Source organism: Sinocyclocheilus anshuiensis, unplaced genomic scaffold (assembly GCF_001515605.1).
Source record: "Sinocyclocheilus anshuiensis isolate Anshui unplaced genomic scaffold, SAMN03320099.WGS_v1.1 scaffold1034, whole genome shotgun sequence".
NCBI lineage: Eukaryota > Metazoa > Chordata > Actinopteri > Cypriniformes > Cyprinidae > Sinocyclocheilus > Sinocyclocheilus anshuiensis.
Window position 1 is genome coordinate 939536 of NW_015538015.1, and position 12853 is coordinate 952388.

Consider the following 12853-nt stretch of genomic DNA (forward strand, 5'->3'; position numbering starts at 1 on the left):
AGGTCAGTCGTTCTGTCACGGTTCACACACACGAGGAACACGGGAACGAAGGAGCGAGGAGACACGGAGTAAAGTAACTCAAAAGGGTTTATTAAACAAAGGCTGGGGATCACAGGACTCGACACATCAGGATGACGTTTAATGACTGACAAAGGACAAGAACTAGAACACACTTTAAATACACAGGAACTGATGAGGGGAAGACAAGAGACACCTGGAACTAATGACAGTTAACATTGGAAACACCTGGGAACAATGAACTCAAAACATGAGACAGAGAAACTGGATGACGGAGCACATATGGAGCACAGACACACACAAAACCTGGCCCAGAGCCTGACATTACTCCCCCCTCGGTCATGGCAAAGCAGCCTTCGAGGCCGCGGCCTTAGTCCCCGCCTCGGCCTCTACGGCTGGAGCCCTACTACCCCCCCCAAAAAAATACTTGGGGGCGTTTACAGGTTCTGAGGCCCTGTAGGGGGACTGGAGCCCTCCCTGGGCTTACTTGCGGATCTGTAGCCCTCCCTGGGCTTAACCAGGGATCGAGAGCCCTTCCTGGGCTGAACTGGGGATCGGGAGCCCTTTCTGGGCTGAACCGGGGTTCGGGGGAAGGAACACCTGGAATTAATGACAATTAACATTGGAAACACCTGGGAACAATGAACTCAAAACATGAGACAGAGAAACTGGATGACGGAGCACATATGGAGCACAGACACACACAAAACCTGGCCCAGAGCCTGACAACAGAGGGCACGCAACGTTTAATAAAGTTTAAGAATTAGCAAGTATTGATAGTGTGCGGGTGTGTTACTTATTTTTGATTCAACTTTTTGTTTGATTTTGTTACCATGCACCTATCCTCGTTTCAGGTGTGCTGAGTTTACGTTGATTGAGTATTAGCCTTCTCTAAAAACACACATGACATGGTCTTAGAAAATGTTTCATAAAATTCAGTTTTAGAGATTATGTCCTGAAATTTGAAATGACGCATTAGTAGACACAAGGCTTTAGCTTCATTGTGTTTCTAAAAGCATTTACCACAACAACATATTTTTTATACATTTAAAAAATATATATATTTTTTTAATATTTAGATTTTTGTTTTTATGTTTGAGCTTATATATCTCTATTACCATAACAGTCTGAGTAATTCTGATTCTTGAACAGTAAACTTTGAAGTGTCAGCTTTGTGAACATATGTTGATTATGTATCTAGTCAGAAAGACAGAGCAGCAACCTTTTTATTTTGGGTATGTCATTTGTGTCTCCATGCCGAAAATGGGGGGGTGACAGCAAAGGGGTTAACATGTACATTATAAGCCCTCACTGCAAACAGCTTCATGACACCATTGAGCGAGTAATTTAGTAGAGATATTCTGAAGTATTTGATTGTGCTAAAGTTGAACTATTGCAAGTATAATTCAGGTACACTTTAAATATCTAGCATTTAAAGATAGATATTATTCAAAGATCCTCATCAATAGTGACATTAAAACGCATTTAAGGCTTAATATTAAGAAATGTGCATTGTACACAAGTAGTACTTCAAATCAAGTTTAATTATAATTGTTTTATATTAGTAAGTCTCAAGCGATATGTCAGTATTTTGGAACTATAATTGGTATGAAATAAATTTATTTTAAATATATTATTATTATATATATTTTTTTTTACTAGGGAAACTGTAGGTGCACTACATGCACATTCATGAACAATTTTAGCTGCATTTCTGGTCGATTGAAAACTCCAGTTTGAAACCTAAAATTTAAAAAATGAATATGCTGACAATCTGTACTATCAGAACTGCCCATTAAAACTCTCCACTGGCTTAAAATCAACTCAATTTTTGGCAGTTATCAATGCACTGGACATTTCAGAATAAAATGAACAGCAGTAGCAAATAATAAAATAATGACATTATTGAAAACCTTCAAATCTGGAATAATGAAGGGGACTGGGTTTTGCTCACAGCAGTGTGGTCCAGAGGGACAAATTCTTTGGAGATGGAAAGCTGCAGAGGAGGAAGAGAGATGAAGGAGAAGCGGGGGTGTTGTGTTACTCCTACGCTAAATATGCGCTATTGGAGCTCCTGGGCTTTAATTCAGTTATGCACATTCTCATAGAAATTGTGTTTATTGGAAAATAGTCCAGTAGCCGTAAGGAACAGCATATTGTTGCATTGTCTTAAATGAACGTTCAGTGCATTTGAATTAAAAGTTTTATATTTCACAAAACAATTGGGAATAGAACAAACTGTTCTAATTGTGTTTCACCCTGAATTTCAGTGGCTCATTGTTCTATTGGAGGAGTTTTCCAGCAATGAACATTTTGTGGTAAATGTAACAATTCACACAATTTAGTTTTTCCTCCTGACATGTGACATTATCTCCCTCTCTATGCTTTTATGAGAAGCCAAACAGTCCAAAATGGAGCTATCCATCTGATCCAAGAGTGGAGCAGATATCTGCACAGGCCACTTGACAGCACGCCATAGACCTGTTTCCACAAAAACCACAAAACTTGCATGACCCATTCAGTTTGACATATATTTCTCTACTTCAAAGAACTATAAGAAATCTGATATTCCAGGTCTGCTTAGCTGAGAATGAAATAATTGAAATATAAGAAAGAACTGAGACAAATTGTGTTTGTTAAAAATCAATCAGAAAACCCATTTTCAAATAAATATTGTTCTGTTTTAGAGCATATTTGAATGCATATTGTAGTTTCTGCCCCAAATACCTAGTAGATGCATATTGGGCTAAATGAATCTAACTGACAAATATACTGTGCTTTTAATGAAAATTTCTATTTCCTATATCATTCCATTCATCATAATGACTGAAGATATCAGAAATGCAGTTCTCAGACTTTTCAGGCCACCGAGCACCATAAAATCAGAGCATCCAAGAACCATCTAATAATCAAGTCTCTTTCAGCGCAGGCTTAAGGACATTTAGCATATACCATATAACACATATACCACATTTCGATTACTATGATATTTCCTGTAATTCAAATAAATCATGCTGCTGTGAAACACACATCTGTTCTTGAACTGGTTTTCATCTTTAAAAATATCATTACCTATTCACATCCAGTGATGCCCATGCAATCATGAGTCTTACACCATGTCCTAAACAGATACACTGTGACACAATATAAAAGGTATATTTTCCATGATAATGAGAGTTTTTGTTATAATTGGCTGCACTAGCGATACATGATGAGAAAGAGTGAATTCTATTTTTGGATTTTTTGATATTATTATTATTTTCATGATAGCATGACTGGCAGCCATAATGAAAGGCACAATTTACATCAGATCTTGAAAATAACAATAACATTTAATAATTGAGTGAGATGGTTTCAGTCACTGATACAGACATTTTGAATCATGTTAAAATGTTTTATTAATTTGATTATGCACATTCATTCTGTTGAGAGTGTGAGTCCAGCTAACAGGAAATGTTCGCAGAACAAGCTAACTTTCTGCCAAGGTTATCTAAATGGTTCTTCTTTTCTTTTAAAATGTTTTATTTGGACGTTCACCTAACATTTTTTTTTTTTTTTTTTTTTACGTGATGCTACTTGTTTTAGAACATTCAGAGAACATTCAAAAGTAACATTCCCATAAGGTTTGCAAAATGATAAAATGGAATGTTCCCTTAATATTTGTATAATCTTTTTAAAACCTTTTTAAAACATTGAAAAACTGGACGAAAAAATCCAGGGGATCAAAACATTGAATGATCAAAAAACATTCAGAAATAATGTTTTCAGAACTTAATGGTAATGTTAGCAATGTTAGCAGACAACAGTACATTCCCAGAGAGAGCCTGCCTACGCAGTCTTCTGACTGGCTGTGATTTGTAAATAATTTTGTTGTGTCGTGTGTTGCATCTGGTGTGAAGACAATTTATTTGTCACTAGAATCTTACCGCATAGCATCTGATTAGGAAACAGTGTTATATATTCAAGGTATATTTAAATTGAAATCACATGTTCAAAATGAAACATAACATAACCTTATAAATAAAATATTTTTAATAAAATATCCTGTCCTTCAGCATTATGCAATGCCATGTGAAGAATAATTACTTTTTAGCATACTTTTAAAAAGAGTACAGAATACGGAAATAATATACTTTAAAATAATATACTTTAAATTTACATTAAATTCAGTTATGTCAACTTTAGAGTGCTTTTTTGACCCACTTAATTATGACTTAAATACATATTTATATAATTTCATAATTAATTATTTTGTCTTTGAAATATGATCAGTGTACTACCAAATGTACTGACAAGCATATATAATAAACTAAACTATGATTTAATGTCATTTTTGTAGAAACGTTTATGTTATGTATTTAAATGTATTTGCAATTACACATTTATAATTATGATGTTGCAATTAAGTATGTTTAAAATAGATGTGCTTTAGTATGTTAGCCAACACATCAAAAATATGTGTACTTGTTTAAAGCACAACAAAAGTTTACTAAATCATAGCATACTCCTTTACAAAATGTACTTTACAATTAAAATTTAAAAATAATAGAAGTGGCATTTTTTAAAAGTGCACTTAAGTGTGTTAAGAAACAAATATTTAATTTATATTTTATTATTATTATACAGCAAGTAGATTTTTTAATATACTTTTAAATATTGAAGTACACTACAAGAGCACATTTGGTACATTTACACACGTCTTTTTTACAAGGGTGAAAGGGTTTTACATTTTTACACTCATAAAGCATTGACAAATGGATTTTACTACTGATGGGAAAACTGATAGGCTGGCCCATCATTCATTCTGGCCTAAAAACCCTGGGACGTATAATAATAGCATATCTTATGAGAACTTGAATTTCAAATATCTGATTATGTTCATTTTTGCAATTGTGTCAACCAGCTATGCACATGTTGATAATCATGTATGTAAGCTACTGTACCATTGAAAGCATAGTAGACATGTAAATCACTGGTTCTTCAGTGTTGCAGTCAGATTGCGAGTGCAGTTTTGTGTTTGCGGGTGTGTTTTTGCTATGCGAGTCTCTGTGCAGTAACACTTTTGCAGATGCGTTACATTCCCAGTTCTCCCTGCCCCTCTGGAAACTTTTCCTGTCTCTTGGCATCAAGCGGAACTAATCGTCTCTGCTGGACTTAAAATCGTTGCTTAGTTTCCCTTCAAGTTCCACATTTGTTCCAATGAACAAAGTTGCTTGGCTTTAATTGTGTTATTGAAGAAGCAGAGTGACTGGAGAAGGGTGAAGGAATTGGAGTGGGCTTTGTTCCTGTTTCAACAGGATGTTTGCTTATGTCTTGTAAATACTAGACCCTAGTGTCACTGATGGGCTTGCTACTGTGCTTTTTTTACTCAGTGCCTCACTACTTTCTCTTTGCATCAGCATCTTGTTATCGCCATATGAAACTTGTAGTTACCAGAGATTTTTTGAGTTTACATGGAGTGTTGGGTAGAAATATTGGGTTGTGTTTGCTGAGGGAAGCATCACTAGTGACCGGAACAAACCCTACATTTTATTTTTGTATCTATTAAAAGGTAAAAAAAAGGGGGTAAAAAGAAAAAAAAAAAGTAAGGTACACTGACAGTCATATCAGTTGCCTTATAAAAGCTGTTTTATGTTACTTGGAACACTCTCATGGGTGCCACCATATTTTGATCACATGATCAGACATGTCTTAGCCTGAGGTAGTAATAGATATAATAACTGATAATTACAAATACATTAAGTTTACTTCATAATGTGGATCAGCATTTGTTACATCCAGCTTTGAGCCAGTGAAACAGAAACAAAGGCTTTATCTGAAACTACCCTTTATACCCTCATAAACTATTCCTTACATTACTTCCCTAATAGTCCATTGAATGAGTGAATGAAAATGATTGAGCGAAATCAGACACTGAATGCAACAAATGTGCTGCCGATGCCGTCTTCTGCAAGATGCAGGAATTCATTCGGTTTAAACACTCACAGTGCATAAGTATTCTATAATGGCTTGCTTTTGAGTGTACATCGGTTGTTCATGTTTATTGAGGTGCATTATAAGATTGAATGAGTTCAATCGATAATGTCCACTCTGGTTTCGGCTGCAAATAGTGGACTTTATAAGTGCTGTGATGAGTGGGGTGGTGCCGAGAGCCATAAGAACAGAGCGAGGCTGGTGAAGTAAATGAAAATGAGCGACTCCTGCACCACTCACCGGTCTCGAGTCCCACGGCGGAGCTCCGGAAGGGTAAAAGGAGGAGTGATGACAGTGTTTGAGGAGAGAGGACCAGGCCTGGACTATTTATGTTGTTCTTTTATGCAGCAGTCGTCCATGAGGGGCTGCCACTTTTACTTTTGATTTGTATTTTTTTATTTCTTTATTTAAGATTTATGTTTAAATGTTCGCCCGTTCCCGCATCCTTCTTCCCGATCTACGAACTTTGTTACAAGTATATTCTATTAAATGATTTAAAATGTTAGTACAAAGACACTTAATAAAAAGTGGACCAAAACAAAATAAAATAAAATAAAAGCATTTTTGAAATAATAAAAGTACAATGGTTGAAATAAATAAATAAATAAATAAATAAGCAAATACATACATACATACATAAACTTAATTTGTGCTGTATTGTAGAGTGGTATGCAGAAATTCTGTATTAACATTTTGATGGCAATCTCCTGTTTCTCCTGTTGAACAATAAAATAGGCCACAAAATCCCATAGATAGACTTACAATGAAAGAGAAACCTAAGTCATGATTAAAATCCAGAACACCTTTGGGCTGGGCTCTTTGACTTGGACCAGTAAGCGAACAACCTAGCAGTTGCGTAGCAACATCCTGGCAACCACCATCAACACCTCAGCACTGCCAAGCTCTACTCACATTTTCTCCAGAAAATAAAAAAATATACTTTGATAATTGCTGCTTTCAAATACCAGTATTTCTGTGTGTTCATGCAATTTATGCAGAGAAAAAATACATCAAATGTTTAAGAAGCCAATGAGGCATCTTTCATTCATTTTTGCAAGTATTTGCACAAATGGCTTTTGCTGTTTCGTAACACATTATTAACTCTGTGTTTTTAAAATGGGGCTCGAAAAACAAGCATCATAAAACTTTTTAATAAGCCAATGCTGAGATGTAACTGCACCAATAGACAACAACGCACTAGTCAAATCGCCATTCTGAGGTTTACATCATGCTGCTGGATTACTTACATATTCATTATGCCACACACAAGAGCTCTGCATAGTGTGCTGTTGACAGGATCCTTCCTCTTCTGTCAGCCTCTTATCTGGATCATTTCTCTCTCTGTCTCACAAGGAGTGAGACTAATCACCTGTAAGCTACAAGAACCCTACATACACTCCATCTCACAGATCTTGTCCATATCTTGCCGGTGTAGTGCACTATGGCATATACTGCTAAGAGATGTTAAGGGCTCTTGTGACCTTCTTATTCAGTTTTGTCAGGTGTGGTAAATGCAAACATAAAATTGTACCTATGACTGACAAACAAACCAATGAAATCGTCTTAGTAAATGAATAAATTGATTTGCTCAGATCTGTAGTTTTGGAGAGATAAAAGATAAATATAGAATATTTTCTAGCTACAGTATTAGAAGAAAGGCTAAATGTTTTCTAAACTGAAACATTTTTGTAAAAAGGTAACAATTCAAAGGCATAATTGCATACAGCAAAATATATATAAATATGTTTTAAAATATACAAAACAAACAAACAAACCAACCCATATATATATATATATGTGGCCGTGGTGTGTCACGTGACAAGCATGATGCGTCGCCATGGAAACAATAAGGGGAAGCGTTCTAAAATAACGGTCGCCTAAAAAAAAATCACTCTGGGGGGAGCACTAGAATATTTTAAACTCACCACTGAAAGGGTTAACAGGAACTGAATTTACTGAATGAACTAATCAAGGGAACTAAGGAAAACTAGGTCACGAAACAAAACAGGAGAACAGAAACAAGGTCCACATGGTGATATAACTCCCCCCTCTGGCCAGGTGTGACCTCGCGCCGTAACAAACCAATGGAGGGACAGAGGGGACTTAGGAGGAGGACAAAGGAGTGGAGTTGGGATGCTAACAGGGGATAGCGAAGGGAAGGCGGATAACTAGGGTGGCGGCGACGATGGAGGGAGAAGCCACGGAGAAATTTGGAGGAACCATGGCAGATCAGACGGAGGGAGGAGCCAGGACGGAGACAGGAGAGGCCAGGGTGGCGAAGACGGTGGGAGGAGCCAGGGAGAAGACAGGAGGGAGCCAGAGCAGGAGGAGACAGAAGGGACCCAGACCGCAGCCATGAATGTGGCCCACGGTGAAGCCGATGGAGAGAAGAGCCATGGTGGAGGAAGGGGTGACAGCTCCAGGGGGGCGACTGACAGTGGCGGAGCAGGTGGGAGAGGAGCCCAGGGTGGAGATGGAGAGCCATAGAGCCAGGGTGACGGGGAGGGTCTGGAGGGCCAAGGCGGAGCAGATGGCTCAGGCGACCGAGGCGTATACGGGGATCTGGAAGGCCACGGTGGAGCCGGAACGACAGAGGACCAAGGTGGAGCTGGAGGGAGGGAGAAGCCCCTTGGAGCCAGAGGGACGAGGTGAAGCTGGAGGAGTGGAGTCCCGAGGCGAGGGCAGGTCGACGACCGACCAAGGCGGAGCCGGAGGGACGAGGGAGCCCGGCGGAGCTGGTGGACTGACAGGCCACGGTGGAGATGAGGGATATAGGAGCCATGGTGGAGCTGCTGGCGAACCCACATCACCGATGGTGGACTGAGGGTGAGCTGAGGGGCTGGCAGGATGCAGCGGGGCAGAAAATGGCAGACTCATGAGAGGAGGTTGGAGAGGGAGGCTGGGTGGGAATTTGTGATGGACAGGGCTTTTTGGGAAGGTGTACGCCGCCCACACACACCAAAGTGCGACCTCCAGCACAGGGAGCACTAGGGACAGGGGAACGACCTCCAAGGTCGTAATAGAGCAGACTGACAGTTCAGGGCAGATAAACGCTCACTCCACAAAGGCGGCGAGGCTCTCTCTCGAACTGCACTTGTGTGTTGGCGTTTAATCCCACACGATAGAACGTGGTGAGGCTCTTGTGGAAGAAAGGTGCACAAAGACAAAGGTAATCCAATATAACATTTAATAATAATCCAAGATGATGAAGATCCATTCAAAACACAGGGAAAAACAAGCAGCATACACAAAGACAATACAATAAATGGCGAGGACTGAACAGAAACGGGGAGTACTTATACAAAAGCCTCTCGAGAGAGGGACTAATGACTAAATTAACAGAACACAGGTGAACTGAATGAACTAATCAAGGAAACTAAGGAAAACTAGGGCTGCGTTCCAGTTCACTTTTTTATGCCCTTCTTTCGCTAACTTCCCTCCGTCTCATTTACTCGGATGTACGTCATTGGTTACGTTGCATGAGTGCCCACTACTGGCGGAACCCTTGGAATGGGCTGAATTGGAACGTTCTAAGCCCTTGATCACTTAGAATCTGCTATGGAGTTGGTTTATTGTTTACATGTTTCCCCTTACAAATTTGTTTGGTTCAGCATTCTATATGTATATAGATATGCTTGGGCTGTTATAAATGTAAAAAAAATCATTTATATATTATAGAGTTGTTTGGGGTGGGGATAAATTAAACGCGATCTGCGATGACGTCACAAGTATGTCCATGTAAGCTTCCCTCATCCACTTGACGAAGTGGAACGCACTTCAAAATGGCGGCGGGGATTCCCCCAGGGTAAGTGCTTAGGGAAGTTTGCGAGTGCATGTCTAAAAGTGAACTGGAACGCAGCCAAAGTCACGAAACTGTCACGGTGCAGGGTGCCTTCTCGGCTTCCCCTGCGGTCTGTGTTGTCCTGTCATGTTCGGTAGCTCGTGGTCTGGGCAATCAGCGCTGATCTCGCAGCGGGGGTTCGCGGATCACGAGCTGACTCTCCCCCACCTGTCGCTCATTCCCCCACTCCCTTATATGTCTCTGCCTGTCTGTCCTTCGTCGTGAGTAGATTGTTTTGTCCTTGCTCGTGTCTTTGTGTGACTTGTGTGTGCAAGCATCAGTGTCTGACCCTCTGTTCTCCTGTGCTCAAGGACTCGTAATACGGAGATCCGGACGCTCGAGTGGTCGGCAGTGTCTGCCGGCCAGCTCGGGACTCTCCGCTCACTTGAGCAGCAGTTAACTATTGTTTATTTTATTTTGTGTTTTGTGGCGAGAATAAAATCCCTCCTTTCTCACTACTCTGCATCTGAGTCCTCTCTCTATCCCAGGCCGTGACAGAAACAAAATGCGAGAACAGAAACAAGGTCCATATGGTGACACTACTTGTATTGACATGCCTAATAATAAAGATAAATTTATATTGAGCTGTAGACTATATATTCAGGTTTGCATTTATATACTCAAGGTTTATAAATGTACATTTTGATTTACAATTACATAGTCAGAATAATAACTTTATATTCACAATTTACATTTATATATTCAAACTAACAACTATATTTTCGGATTTAATTATATTTATTCAGACTTTTAACTATATATTCAGATTAACTCCTATACATATATTCATGATTTACATTTTTATATTCATTTTTTATCTACATATTCAGACTTATATCTATATAATGAAACTTTTCATGTATATATTCAGAATTAAAAGTGCATATTGACAATTTACATTATATATTGACTTAAAACTATATATTCAGATTTACTTCTTTATAATGATGATTATCATTTTTATTTTACAATTTGTATCTATATATTCAGACTTATAACTATTCTGGTTTACATTTAGATAACAATATATTCTATATATACTGTAACTCTGATTTACATTTATATCAGATTTACTTTACTTATATCAGTGCCCTTCGGCAGCCCGGGCTGGCACACCCGCTCCTGGCTCTGAAGGAGCCGTTCCTCACCACGCGGAACCGCGGCTTAATCCGCCCGCTCCATACTCGGGTGCGCCCAACTCATGTCGGTCATTCCTGTCCCAATGTTCGCTGACTTTCACTCTCCAGCCTTCTTGTTTCCCCACGGCGCAATCCAGGGTAGCGTTCGTCATCACGCTCTTGGTGGGTCAAGCGAGAGAGTGGGGAACGGCCATGTGGGATAGCGAGCATGACTGCTGTTTGTCCTTTGAGGCATTCTCGAAGGAGTTGCGCAAGGTGTTTGATCGCTCGGCGTGGGGAATTGAGGCGGCACGAGCCCTGTCGCTGCTCCAGCAGGGAGAGCAGTCCGTGTCCTGTTACTCCATTGAGTTCCGCACGCTCGCCGCATCCTGTGGCTGGAATGAGAAGGCACTCTGGGATCACTTCCTCCACGGCCTGGCTGAGCACGTGAAGGACAAGATCTATTGCCTTGAGCTGCCTCCTGGCTTGGATGGATTGGTCGATCTCGCCATTCGGGTCGACGACCAGATGGCTCTCCGTTCCCGGCACCGAAGAGGGGGGATTCCCAGCGAGCACGTCACTGGGGCGGAGTTAGTAGCGGCGTGTGACACGCTGTCTCAACGCCTCATCCTCCCGGAGGAGGAGCCCATGCAAGTCGGGAGAGCACGGCTGACCATAAGGGAATGATGGCGTCGCCTGGCCAATCAGCTGTGTCTCTACTGCGGGGAGGCGGGCCATGTTGCAGCGGCGTGCCCTGTTGCGGGCCGACGCTTATCACGCAGGGGAGAGCGCATGGTAAGCGTCACTACTACTCGACTGCCATCTGGTGGTCGGTCAGAGTTTCAAGCGTCATTACAGTTTGGGGGAGCTGTCTTCCAAGTTTCCGTGTTAATTGACTCTGGAGCGATAGGGGAGCGACGGCGTCGCCTGGCCAATCAGCTGTATCTCTACTGCCGGGAGGCGGGCCATGTTGCAGCGGCGTGCCCTGTTGCGGGGCGACGCTTATCACGCAGGGGAGAGTGCATGGTGAGCGTCACTACTACTCGACTGCCATCTGGTGGTCGGTCAGAGTTTCAAGCGTCATTACAGTTTGGGGGAGCTGTCTTCCAAGTTTCCTCGTTAATCGACTCTGGAGCGGAGGGCGACTTAATGGATTCCAGATTGGCTACACGTCTGGGGATTTCGTCCGTTGCCCTGGCCTAACCTATTTCTGCCAGGACCCTTTGTGGCATCCATCTCACTAATATTACCCACGTCACCAAGTTCGTTACGCTAACCTTGTCTGGTAATCATGCCGAGGAGATCCGATTCCTCCTTATTCATTCGCCCACCGCTCCAGTGGTGTTGGGTCACACCTGGTTGGTTAAACATAACCCCCATATTGATTGGGCTCGCGGGTCTATTTTGGCTTGGAGCCCTTTCTGTTTAGCTCAGTGTTTAGGTGCTGACTTGAGAGCAGTAAGTCCCGAGCTTCATCTCTGCCTCCGCATCGCCCGTACGACTGCGATTGACCTGTGACCTGTTGCCCTTCTCCACCTAAGGGGCGCCTATACTCTCTGTCCGGTCCGGAGAGAGAGACCATGGAGAGGTATATACACGATTCTCTGGTAGCAGGCATTATCCGTCCCTCTTCCTCTCCAGCTGGGGCGGGGTTCTTCTTTGTGGAGAAGAAGGATGGTTCGCTGCGCCCCTGCATTGACTATCGGGGGTTGAATGACATCACGGTAAAGAATCGTTATCCTTTGCCGTTGATGTCATCGGCCTTCGAGCTCTTGCAGGGGGCAACCATCTTTACGAAGTTGGACCTCCGCAGTGCTTATCACTTGGTTCGGATTAGGGAGGGGGACGAATGGAAGACCGCCTTTAACACCCATACGGGGCATTTTGAGTATTTGGTTATGCC